A 13,526-nucleotide genomic window follows, 5' to 3' on the forward strand; every position below is an offset into this window, starting at 1 on the left:
TTCCTGAGAAAAGACCAGTACAGCTATGGTTACATCCTGTGGTTATTGTCATTAAAAAAAAAAAAAAAATCTATTGAATTTTTCTAAAGCCCCTGAGTATAAAAGTGATTAATGCACCAAAAAATGTAAATAGCAGTGGACTCATGTCTGATCTTTGTTAGGTTTTCAATAAAAGATAATAGAACCAGGTCAGCTTTTAATGCGTTTCTGTTTGTTCAAGGTCTGCTACAATTGGAATGTCAGGAAAATCTCACATTAAAAGGATCTGCCCTATTCTGGAGAGATTGTAAAAGAGGCATTTGGCAGTCATTTCCTTTCACTTGTGAGAAAACATGCTTTACATTGTAATTGTTTAAATATACCAGAGCCTGATAGGGCTCTCATTTTTTATTGTATAGTTAGCTTGCTCTGTAGATTGGAGGGGATGATCTGTGTTTAGGTTTTATTGTTAGAATTATTCAAATGATGTAAATGTTAAAAGTTAGCCCATGTCTTCCTTTGTACTAAGTTGTGTTTCCTGTAGTCCACATATTTGCTTTTTTAAGTCAGTTAAAATTAAACTTGAATGGGTGTTCAGAATTTGTCTTCACAATAATCTCTCTCACCTCTAACCCCCTCCTTCCTTCAAAAGAAAAGAAGAGAAACCACCCTGTGTTGTTTAGGTCAACCATTCTTGAGACTCTGGCTTTTGATTTTTGTTTTAGCCAATGTATCGCATGTTTGAGTGGATATTTTGAACTAGAGTCTTCTGACATTTTCTAGGGAGAAGTGATTGGTTTTTAAGCAGAAAATACTGGATTGTTAACACTACCTGTGATAAGGAACCTGGGAAATGGTACTCAATGTTTTGAAACATTTAAGTTCATATTTTTTGGAAATAGATTGTGATTTTATTTTAAAGGAGTTTAGTTTATTGGAGGCATTGGAGTTATTACGAGAGACAACACACATCAGAATTTTTTTTTTTTTTTTAAAGAAGGGTAAAGCAGTGTTTTGGATTTGTAATCATTATTTTAGTTTTATAAATATCTGTCTGGGTGGTATTTTGAATTCTTGGTATAATGATTCCAGTTGGTGTTTTTAGTTTCCTTAAGATTACTTTTAATAAACTTGCTTGGATAGTCCCACTGATTTTCTAAACCCCCTGTCAAGGTCATGAGTCCTTGAGCTAATTTCTTCCCCAAAACTCGCCAGCCAGGTGCCCCAATAGTTACCTATTTTAAATCAGTGATACTTTTTCAAATGAGAAATCTCTCTTCTTAACTGTATTTTTGCCCTTTCAAAGTATTGCTTTAATGGAACATTATGATTTCATCTATACAATCTCAGATCACTAGTGCATTTTAAAATAGAGATGAAAATGTCTTTAAGTTTTTTAAACATACGCTATCTTAGAGGTCTGTCTCTCTTTCAAGTTGCTTTAAGGCTTATTTCACATCCTTCATCCTTTAGAGGGCTACACACTTCGATTGACTTACTGTGTTGGAAGAGTTTGCTGTAAGTCCACCCTGGAGTTAGTGCTTCTGCTCTCTGTTCTTATAAAAATGGGACTTGGTGCTGCAGGCTGTGTCCTCTCTGCCCACAAGAACATATTTTAAAATGTTGATAATTTTTATACTTCATGAAGTAACCCTTTAAATGTTCATTAGCAATTAGCCACTGAAATATTTGTTTGAGGCTCTGTTAGGAAGTGTAAAACAGGGGCACCTGGGTGGCTTAGTCAGTTTAAGTGTCTGCCTTTGGCTCAGGTCATGATCCTGGTGTCCTGGGATCAAGCCCTGCATCAGGATCCCTGCTCAGCGGGGAGTCTGCTTCTCCCTTTCCCCCTCACCCTGCTTGTGCTCTCTCTCTTTCTTTCTCATGCTCTCTCTCAAATAAAGTCTTTAAAAAAAAAAAAAAAAGGAAGTATAAAGCAAAAAGAAAAGTTGTATTAACATCCAACCTTAACATTGTCCTTATAAATTTAATTTTGGAGAATGTGCTCTTTATGGTTTTACTAAAGGTTAGTCTCCTTGATTTTTAGAATCTGATGTTATTTCTAGTTATTTTTCAAGAGCATATTATGTAGATAGGTTCCAGCAGTATCTAGGTTGAAATTAACTCATTAAGTTTTATTCTTAAATACAGAAGTTTAGTAAATATTAAGACTTTGGCATTGAGGGACATAAGAGCTCCCTTTTCCTGATAATTTGGAATATATGCCTAATTATTGCAACATGCTCCTGGTTCTCTGTGTCTTTTTCTGTGGATATAGTTATCATCACCAACTTTATTTAAAAAAAATTTTTTTTGGAAGATTTTATTTATTTATTTGACAGAGAGAGACACAGTGAGAGAGGGAACACAAGTAGGGGGAGTGGGAGAGGGAGAAGCAGGCTTCCTGCTGAGCAGGGAGCCTGATGCAGGGCTCCATCCCAGGACCCTGGGATCATGACCTGAGCCGAAGGCAGACGCTTAACGACTCAGCCACCCAGGTGCCCTATCACCAACTTTATTGACGTAAGTTTTTATATATCTGTTTTTCAGCACTTTTACCTACAAAGAAACTATGTGAGTTGATCGTGATATGTTGGCTGAATGGAAAGTGATATGATAAATGAATGGATAGGTAATTGGGTAGGAGAGTTATTTTAAAAATTCCTATTAGTAAACATCTGACCTTGATTTGCATAAGATTTGCAAACTGTGAATTAGACGATAGTTACCTATTCTTTTTTTTTTTAAAGATTTTATTTATTCATTTGAGACAGAGAGATACAGAGAGAGAGCATGAACAGAGGGAGAGGCAGAGGGAGAAGCAGGCTCCCCGCTGAGCCAGGAGCCAGACGTGGGGCTCGACCCCAGGACCCCAGAATCATGACCTGAGCCGAAGGCAGACGCTTAACCATCTGAGCCACCCAGGTGTCCCGATAGTTACTTATTCTTATTATTTTTTTATTGTTGCATTTTTTTTTTAAGATTTTATTCTTAAAGCAATCTGTACACCCAATGTGGGGCTTGAACCTACAACCCTGAAATCAAGAGTTGTGTGCTCCACTGACTGAGCCAGCGAGGTGCCCCAATATTTACCTATTGTTAAAATAGTAGGTCATTCAGTAGTGCTAAAAACTGAGAAGTATTTTATGTTTGATGTGCTAATTCTGATTTTGCATACATTTCAGAATATCAATCATTTTGCAAAGAAAGGGCATACTATTAATATTTAACCAGGGCAATAAGAGTACCTGGGACTGTGTTGGGGAAACCAGGACTTGGGCGAAAGAACATTGTGATTTGGTTTAGGGTGATTTGAAAGTGTGTGTGGAATACCGTTGTGGTGGAACCCAGAGGGCATTCGAAAATGTGGATCTGTTGCTAAGAAGCAAGCTCAGGGCTAGAAAAATAAAGATTTTCAATCAGTGACACAAAAGTAACTTGAGAGTAAATCTTCTCATTCATGAGAGATATTGGAGTGTGATTAAGTAAAGAGGCTAGACATTAACTACCTATAGTTAGGGGGAGTCATAGTTAGGAGGAGTCATGGAAGGGACTAGAGAATGGATAGAGAAAGATAGGAGATTCAGGAGAGTGCATAATGTCAGACTCAAACCACCAGAATGTCAGTGTGGAAACGGCCTACTGTTGGGAAGCGGATAAATTGATCCAGTGTTTTGGAGGGCAGGTTGGTTCAGTGTCTTTGACTAAAATGCATATTTATTGAACTACAGATTCCTTCAGTATAGAAGTACTCACATATATGCACGAAGATGCACATAGAAGTTTGTTGTAGCAGTTTGGGACTTGTTTATTATGGTTTTCCCACAGTGTAGAATTCTGTGCCACTACAAAAAGGAATCAGATGTTAATGGTCTGCTGTAAAGAGAGAAGCAAGTTGCTATATAGCATGGATGGTAGATTACATTTTATATGAAATAAAAATAAACAGAATGAACCCCCAGACAAATGAATATATATGTTCTTAAGTATTTGAGTATGTTTGTATACATATGTACTAAAAGCCTGGAGAGCTAGCTATACTTAAACTCGTTGAATGGACTTGTTCGGATTTTCTGATAATAATTTAAAAATTTTTTAAAAATTCTAATAATTTAAAAAAATTCAAAAGAGCTTCAAAAAGAACTATGTTTCTTTTCTTTTCTTTTTTCTTTTTTTTTTTTCTTTTGAAAACCCCAGAGGTTTTGTTATGTGGTGACATTTTGTGAGTTGGAAAATGGAAAGGAGAAAGTTTGCTTAAAATTGTAACTATATTCACAGTAATATAGACCTACCTGTCCTAGGACACTCTGCAAACACAGCTATCCAGTACTAACACAACCCTTGAGTCTGTCACTGTTTGCTTGATTAACTTTGGTATTTTTTTTTTTTTCCACATTTTGATACTGGGGGGGGATGAGCTAGGTTACTTGATCTGAATGATTTTACTAGATAATGCTGTAGAAAAGCATGTTGATTGTCTCAACTTGATAGAATCTAGACAGACCTCACTAGTTATTGTTAGATGAGTGTTACCTTTAAACTTCCATGTAAAAAAAAAAAAATGCAGTCTCTGTCCCCCTTTGGTCGTCTTGGGGGAGTAGTCCAAAGCCACCACCGTCTTTAGAAGATCTGGCCAAGAGTCTTCCTTGCTGTGAGAGAAACAGAGTGGCATAGACAGTAAATGCAGTGTAGTTGTTGGAGGTTAAGGGTCAGGAATAGTGTGGGCCCTGTTCAGCTGCTGGTAAGGTTATACTTTACATTTCCCCTGTGTACTGTTTCCGGTCATAGCTTTAATGTTAGTTTAACTAGACTTTGTATTTAATTATAACTGTTAGGGTAAAGTTGATGTCAGCTCACTGGGCTGCATGCTGAGGCCTGTAGAATATGGAGTGCTTTGCTTCTACCCACATCTGTTGTCTCCTCTCATTATCTGTTAATGGTACTCAACTTGACAGGGTTGTTTTGATAAATGTAGGGTGTTCTAAAACCTGGAGCTGGAATTTGTGTGGAATGAAACTCAGGACAAAAGGAAATAGAAAGAGACATGCCAGGGTGAGATCCTGTGGGACCAAGGAGGGACACGTGAAATGCTGAAAATAACAATGAGGATTAATTTGGAGCTGAGGGTGGGGTATATCTAATATTTTTAATTCATCTCACACATTCTTTTATTTTTTCATGTGCTCAAGTGCAGAACTTGTGAGAAATTGTACTTATTGTAAAAACTCCCATTTCTCATCTGTAGATGAGAGCTCAAGGTTAATAGGGTTTGAAATGAATTCTTGTTTGAGGAGTTGGGGAGGGTGGTTTTGGAATGGTCTGTCACCAGGGACTGGGAGTCCTCAGGTCAGAAGAACTCTTATGAAGTCTTTCATGTCAGAGAAATAGAGATCTTTTAGAGAGAAAAAAAATGAAAAAGTTCATCGTGAAAGAGAGGTGAGGATTATCCTCCTCCCCTGCAGAATTTGGTAGTACTTTTGCATTCAGAAAAGTGTTGAAGACAAACTAATGTTACCAATGTGCTTTCAGATTTTTATATCCTGTTTATATTGCTATCTGTGTACAAGATTTAGTAGTTTATCCAGTTTATCCACTGCTGTTTGCCCCTTGCTTAAATGCCAGGTAAGTAGGAAGAATTTGGTTTGAATAAATTAATGATGGCTTCTGTACCTCATTAACTATTAAAAAAAAAAAGTGAACTTTGCAAATAGGACCTGCTTAGGGTCTCAGGGTTTTTAATGAATTACCCTGGGCATAATTATTTATTTATATCTTTATAGAGCAGCGATAAAAATCTTCCTTTTACTAGACTTTTAAAGGTTAATAAAATAAATACTTTTTATTACATAGATGCTACTTTTTTGAGAGAGGCTTCTTTGTGCCAAGAACCACGCAGAGAATATGCAAAATGAGTAAAAACAGGGTTGTTGCTCTCTGTTCACTTACTCATTCCACAAATCTGTATGCTTGACACCCAGTATTTGATAATGAGCAAATATATAGAACTTTCTCACATGGAACTTGCTGTCTAAAGGGGTCTAGGGACATTAGTCAGAAAATTACACCAATGAATTACAAACTGAGATAAGTGCTCTTAGGGAAAGGAACACAGCTCTCTGGGAACTTGTAACAGAGGAACTTGACCTAGAGCGGGGCCTCAAGGTAAGTTTCTCTGACAAAGTGATATTTGACCTGAGATCTGAAGGAGGAGTAGGCTTTAAACTGTGTGTGTGTGGGGGGGGGGTTTGCAGGGGAGGGTAGGAGGAGCCGGGAGAATTTCCTGCTCCAGTGGGAAGAAGCAGTGATGGCTTGTGGTGGATAGAAATCCTGATACCTTGGGAATTTGAAAGACTGGCATAACTGGAGGATGAGGGACTGGGAGAGGATGCAAGACTAGGACAAAAGAATATAAGTATCATAAAGTGGCTGTCAAAGCATTTAGAATCCCTGACAGACTAGGTACAGCATGAATTCAGAATAGAGCAGTTTGGTTGTTCTCACTAGCCCTTTACAACAGAGTGTAAACCAGTGTTTTTAAAAGGGTCTACAAAAACAAAACAAAAACCACCCAAATAACCAAAACCCTCATCAGGCTCTGCCATGTATCTAGATATAGCTGGTTGGATAATTGGAGTGTGTCTGAGTATAGGAGTGGCTTTTGTAGCTAGGCTTTAGGGTCGATTTCATCTATGACCTGTATGGAGTGATCTCAGAGCCACTGGGTTATGAAGCCGATTTTGAAGCTGCAGGTCCTCTCAGGATGGTCTCAATGAGGAATGGTGTTTAGTGGAGCTTATAGAAGAGCTACACTTGCCCTATAGACCACCTCTGATTTGTATTGATCACAGGCACCTTTCAGGGTGGCAAAGGCATTATGCTTCATCAGCTCTTGCTCTCAGTACATGTGCTGTGTTAGTGGTTTTAAAGATAGATATTTCTATCTCCTGTAGAATAACTTGATTTTTCTTTAAGAGAAATCAGCATAATGATGTTTAGATAGCAAATGGGCTATCACGTGGTTATCCGTGCCAGCAGGGCAGGACCCCTGGGTTCTACTCTGTGCTCCCCACTCTGGCCCCCTTTGAGAGACTTTGGGCTTACCATTTTATCTAAATCTCTGACTATTGGTAAGGGGGTACCTAATAATTCAGCAACTTTACTGGACTTTGGAAAGTCCAATAACATTTATAAAGCGATACCAGAGTTGCATGAAACTTGCCTGGAAGGCAAAAGGTGAACTATTAAAGATACCAAAAGAGATCATTTAAATTTTGAGCTTGTAACTTTCAAATTTGGGTTGACACTGAGTTTAATACTTTGAATTCATATGCTGTAGGAATGTGTTTTTAAAATTTGCTATGGGGCGCCTGGGTGGCGCTCAGTTGGTTAAGCGACTGCCTTCGGCTCAGGTCATGGTCCTGGAGTCCCAGGATGGAGTCCCACATCGGGCTCCCTGCTCAGCGGGGGGTCTGCTTCTCCCTCTGACCCTCTTCCCTCTCATGCTCTCTGTCTCTCATTCTCTCTCTCTCTTAAATAAATAAAATCTTAAAAAAAAATTTGCTATGGACTGTCTTATTTAATTGGGACAAAATGATCTTGACTGTTACTACTAGGGAATACATGGTATAAATGTAATTTAATGTTATTAAATTTTAGCAGGAAGGTGTATGTTTATCAGATTGGAGGTGGGGAAGAAATGAATTTGAGATTAACAGTGGGTAATTCTATTTAGATGCACATAACAGTGGAATTAATGAGGGGGTCTGGGGTAGGTTATGTGTTTATTTAAGGCCACATGGCAAAAAATTTGCTTTTATTTTGCATCCTTATTAGGTGGATTTCAGTCAAGTCTAATTTAAGATATGCCTTATGTAGCAGAGGGACCTTTATTTTCTTGGGGAAAAAGGATCGGAGAGAGAAGACCCTTAAACAAATGACTTACAGAGAATTCCTAAAACTGTAAGGAAAATTGGGGTCAGAAATGTTGACACCAAACAATGCTTCTTTCTCTCTGTATCTTTGAAACAAATGTTCTGCATGCCTATGATTGTTGGTTATTTCAACTGCATTTGTTAGACGTCAGAGGTGGTTGGCATTAATATTCTTGGCAGAAGCAGAGGCAGCTCTAGGATGTGTGAACTGCTGATCACTCACGGGGATGCGCTGCCTCTTTAATATCTTGCTTGCAGATGCATTTTCTAGCTGACCACGCTATTAAGAGCTGCCATCAATCACGCAGCCTCCCAGTTCCGGCTGTCGGGAGGGGAGGGAGACTTGGGGAGAGCAGCGGCTGGCCGAGCTAGGAAGGAGATAAAATTGCAGTGGCTTGTGTGTGTGTGTGCGCGCGCGCGCGTCCCCGCTGTGGTGGCAGCAGGCAACGGTGCGCGCGGAGCCGTCCGGGCTCCAGCCCGGGTTTTTCCGGCTGCCGCCGCCGCCGCTGTGGGGTGGCTGCTCTTTCTCTCCCGTCTGGGTCACAGGCATGTGGCAGTGTTGGCCCGGCGGCCCGTGCTGAAGGAGCGCGAGCCCGAGCAGCGGCCGCATCTCCCAGCCGCGGGCGGGGCCCTGCGCCGCCGCCACCTCCCGGAGCCACGGAGCTGGGGGGACATGAGCCCGAGCTGTGCTGCCCTGCGGCCGCCTGGGCCTCCTTTTGTTTTAGCAAGTGCATTTCACGCCCTGAGCCCCTTCCCGCCCCGCCCCTGCCCGCGGGCCTGAGTTTGCGCGGGGGCCCTGCGCCGGAGGAGGACGAGGCCTGCGGGCTCAGCTCCTGCCGCGACCGGCCGCAGGCAAGTGGCCAGAGCCTCGTGCTGCCAGGGGAACGCGGTTCGCGGGCCAGGAAGTTGGACAAGTGTGGGCACAGGGGCTCTCGGAGGTGGGTGTACCGAGAGTGTTGTAGCTGACCCTGCAAAGATGAACCACTCCGCTATTAAGAATGGTGATGGCTTTCCAGGAATCAGGAATCGGTATTTACTGTGTCCCATTGCATTTTTGTTGGGCTTACTAGTTTTTCAGTCGCCCAAACTTTAGAAATTCCAACTAAATAAATCAATTGAGAAACACCCTTCAGGGCAGAGAAAACACTATTTGAAAAAGATTGTGTGTGTGTTTGTGAATGTTTGTCTTTTTTGAAAGGAAAGGATTATTGAAGATGAACAAAGTAATCCAGTAGTCACTGATTAGAAACTTCATTGCTTACTGTGGAGTAAATTTAAGTTTAAAAATATAATGAATTTGATGAACTTGATTATAAATTTCAGTTACTTAAGTGACAAATAGAATTTGTTCCTGGGACCAAAAAACTGTTGGTTTGCCAGACTAGCTAAAATGCAGAGATAGTTTTGAAAAAGATGGCTTTAAATTTAAATTGTTAAAATTGTTTTGGTTCGAGGTGCTGGCTTCCCTGCCCCTTACCCTTGTTTACGTGGCTTTCCTTGAAGCTCTGGGGAGACCTGCCTGACCACTTTCTGTTTGCTGAGACTGCTTTAATGGGTTATTTTGTCTTACTCTCAATTTTTAGGCTTTCCTGGGGCACATGTGCCCCTGCTCTCCTTGGGGCATTGTTTGGCTGGAGGCCTCCTCTCAGCCATATGGAAATTAAAAAAAATGTCATGTGAATGAACATGGGGGTCAACAGAGATTAATTTTTCCCTTTGAAATTGTGTCTGTGTGGTTTAAGATTGAGACACTGAGTAAAAGTTGAGAACAGAGTTGATAAAGTCCTTAAAATTCTGTGCCAAAATTAATGTATTGAGGTTTTCTTCCTCCTCCTCCTTCATTTTGGCTAGGAGCTCCACATGTAAAGTAGACATGATTTGGGACCTTACAGATGGGAACAATATCCCCTGTAAGCCCGTTGATCTGTGGGCAATTATTTCCAGATGCACAACCAACTCTACATTTTTATGCGTGTGTTAGATTTGAGCTTTAAGGGCACTTGCCTTTCTGAATATTTACATTGCCTACTAAAATAACACAAGGCAGACATTTTAGAGGCTTAACAGCAACTTCACAATACTGTGGGAGCAGCTAGAGCTTGTATTTGTGTTTTCCAACTCTGTAATTTAGTAGTGTTTAAACTATTTTATAAAGATCTCTGGGACCAGTGAAAGGTGGTTTTCAGTCCAGAGCACTTGAGTGCTCATTGTACTCTGGCAGGCCCTGGCGCTTGGCAGGCAGCGCTTGAAATGTTATTTGATCGGTTTGCGTGATAGAATTGACTAAGGTTACACTTTTCCTTCCCCTGGCTGTTGAAAGCGATGCATCAATGTACTGTTCAGTGACTTATTTAATAAAAGACTTAACCTACATTCATTCACTGTAAGAAGGGTTCCAGAAAAGGCCAATTAAATTTTTGTCTTGTTTTTGTGGTTTTTCATTTATGAATTGAGGCGAGAGCTGACGTAATGTAGCTGTACCACTTCCTTTGTGTGTGTATGGTTTTTTATAGCTAGTGTTCCTATAGGATATGTTTCAGTCTGCATGGTTGTGATTATTTCTGAAATGTTTGAATGTAGATATATTCCAAATTCAGTTATTTTCAACTATGTGCCAGTTTACTGTTTATATTGCTTGTGGGGGAGGTGAAGGGTGGGATGGTAAACCCCGTCACCCTGTCAGTAAGGTTCAGTGAATTGCCTGTGTGTTATGCAGACTAGCTTTTCATTTTAATTAGTGCAACTGTGTACAGCTGTTAGGTTAGAATGCATTGGCTGTCCCTGCAGGGTGGTTTTATCTTACACTGGAGGTTTTATGGACTTGTCTGGCAGTGCTTCTTAATCCCTCTCCCACTGCCACTATGCTTGCTTTTAAGCAAATGATAGAACAAGACAAGCTTTTGTTTACTCATGAAATAGTTTACTTGTTAGAGATTTATTTTTGGTTTTGAGGAAATTGGTAAACCATGTAATTTATTGGTAGGTATTACATTTACTATGCTTTTCCAAGGTCAGAGGGTTTTGCTTACTATTGTGTAGTCTTGAGTAGCCAGTTGAACCATCCATTTTATAATGACATAGGAAGCCAGTATTAAAAAAGCCCCAAACCAACCTGGTTTTTATTTGCTATTCTAGGATTAGTTTGTAAAACAAAAGTAAATGTTAAGCTCAGTGCAGAGAAAGAACACAGCTAAATTGTTTCTCCCGGTCTCTTACCTCTCGTTACACTGTAACCAAAGGGACTAAGCCATTGACTTAACAGCAGTTTAGACAAGGACTGGATGATTAATGGAAGGGTTTAGAAACGTCTGTTCAGGGACATGTGTGGCCACCTTTAAATTTTAAAATGGGTTTTTGGCTCCAAGTTACTGGTAGGTATTTCAGATTGAGTAGCTTTGAGTATTTGAATATAGGACTGTGACAAAGCCAGGCTTTTTGGGTCATAAAATAGATTGCGATGTGAATGACACATTTTCCTCCGTAGTCTGGTCTCCTTATTACGTGCCTCTGTCTTGAGATAGTCACTGCCAGAGGCTTCTAAGACTGTCCTCTGCATTTCTTTAAAAAGAGTAAAAGCCACAAACAAAATGGACTGAAATCTGTTTTTATATAGAGCCTTTTTCAAAACCCCAGTTACTGATAGAAGAACAAGATGTGCTGTTGGGGGGAATGCTGGGATAGGGGAAAGGAGGCTGGCGTAGGTTGAAGTATTTTTTAACTTTTTGGAGAAATGGGTTCTTCTCAAAATAACCTGGAATGAGGAAAGAAAGCATTTTCTAGAAAATATAATTTCAGTGTAGCCTATCTAGAAAATGTTTTTTCTGATTAAAAGAAATCAAAACATTTAGATTGGCAACAGCAACTGAATCTAAGAAAAAATGGAAGTAAGTATCCTAGATCTAAACAAGTTACTTCAAAAGTTTGTAAGTTTTTTTTTTAGACCGTATTATTTTGAATCTGAATATTAATGGTGATTAGGGTCATAGAGTTGCCCTCTAAAATCTATTTAATCCTTGATATAGTTGATATATATTTGTAATGAAAAAAAACCCAATAATGTTGACATTTCATTAGAAAAAGTCAGCATAGGGCGCCTGGGTGACTCAGATGGTTAAGCGTCTGCCTTCGGCTCAGGTCATGATCCCAGGGTCCTGGGATCGAGTCCCGCATCGGGCTCCCTGCTCCTTGGGAGCCTGCTTCTCCCTCTGCTTCTCTCTCTCTCTCTCTCTGTCTCTCATGAATAAATAAATAAAATCTTTAAAAAAAAAAGAAAAGAAAAAGTCAGCATAATCGTATTCAGTGTTTAATGCTATATATGGAGCTCTGCTGGTATAATTAATCAATTTATTAAGTACAGCTTGGTGGTTAATAGCTAGGCTGCCTGAGTTCTGTTCCTAGCTTCACTGTGTACTCACTGTGAGACCTATAATATGTTGCTTAGCCTCTTTGTAACCATGAGGAAAATGATCAGTCTATCTCAGGGGTGTGGAAAATTCTTAGGAATGTGCTTGGCACATATTAACAGCTAATATTTCATATAGTAAGCACTAATTCTGCTCTAGGTACTGTTTTAATTGCTAAAGATACAAAAAAGGATGAAGTCCCTGTCCTCAGAGTACTTACATTCCAATGGAGGAAGACAATACAAATTAAAGGGAGCCTGATGATCTGTGTAAAGATACAACTTCTGGGCATGCCAGTGGGTTTTAGAAGCTTAATATGGGAAGTTTAACATCATTCTTTTTTTTTTTTTTTTTAAAGATTTTATTCATTTATTTGAGACAGAGAGAATGAGATACAGAGAGCATGAGAGGGAGGAGGGTCAGAGGGAGAAGCAGGCTCCCTGCCGAGCAGGGAGCCCGATGCGGGACTCGATCCCGGGACTCCAGGATCATGACCTGAGCCGAAGGCAGTCGCTTAACCAACTGAGCCACCCAGGCGCCCTAACATCATTCTTTAAAGCCACCATTCTTTCCTTCCTTGATAAAATGTGTCTCACACAAGTAGATGATATGTTAGCTCCCAGGTGGAGTAGAGAAGGCAAAAGGGACTTTTTCTGGGAAAGAAAAAAAGGAAAATGGAACAGTAAAGAAATTAAAGATTGTGATTTGTCAGTTTAAGTGCCAAACAGTAGAAGGGGAATGTTGATTCATGCCCATCCATAAAAGGAAATATAATAATGATATATAAAAAGTCCTAATGTAAAGCCCAGTAGAAAAAAACATAGAAGCCAAACTGCTTATGCATTGTGATTCCAAACTATGCACACCTGCATGTACTCACAGAGGCTAAGGAGAAAGAAATAGACCAAACGTTAATAGTGCTAATCTTTAGATTGATGGGATTATGCATAACTTCATTTCCTTAGTATCCTTCTGTCTTTGCATGCCTTATTTAATCTTTGCAGGTTTAAATACCCCGTAGGTATACACAAGGAAGCTGAGGTTTAGAGCAGTTAAGCAGTTTGACCAAGGCCTCACAGCTAGTGAGTGAGGAGGCCAGGAGTCCAAGCCAGACTCTGACCTCCTATTCTTAATTTGACCAACTCTCCTCCTACAAGAGGTGACCTTTGTAAAAGGGTCTCTTCTGGCCTTTTCCCCCACAGCTGTGGCCCACATG

General features: G+C 40.0%; 1 protein-coding gene across 6 annotated transcripts in view; it reads left to right on the forward strand.

Moving 5' to 3' along the window:
- RERE (arginine-glutamic acid dipeptide repeats) overlaps positions 1–13,526 on the forward strand; it is a 427,124-nt gene that overhangs the window by 108,350 nt on the left and 305,248 nt on the right. The window contains exon 1 of one of the 6 annotated variants that reach the window (XM_064589978.1): positions 8,464–8,845. The exons of 4 other annotated variants lie outside the window; for them this stretch is intronic. The gene's annotated coding sequence lies outside the window, so the exon portion shown is untranslated. Of the gene's footprint in view, positions 1–8,463; positions 8,846–13,526 lie in introns of those variants that run through there. One more of the 6 variants, XM_064589980.1, reaches the window with a different exon arrangement.

This window comes from Mirounga angustirostris, unplaced genomic scaffold (genome assembly GCF_029215605.1).
Source record: "Mirounga angustirostris isolate CCGP_5_RB_7025 unplaced genomic scaffold, mMirAng1.0.hap1 SCAF_4, whole genome shotgun sequence".
In the NCBI taxonomy this organism is placed as follows: Eukaryota; Metazoa; Chordata; class Mammalia; order Carnivora; family Phocidae; genus Mirounga; species Mirounga angustirostris.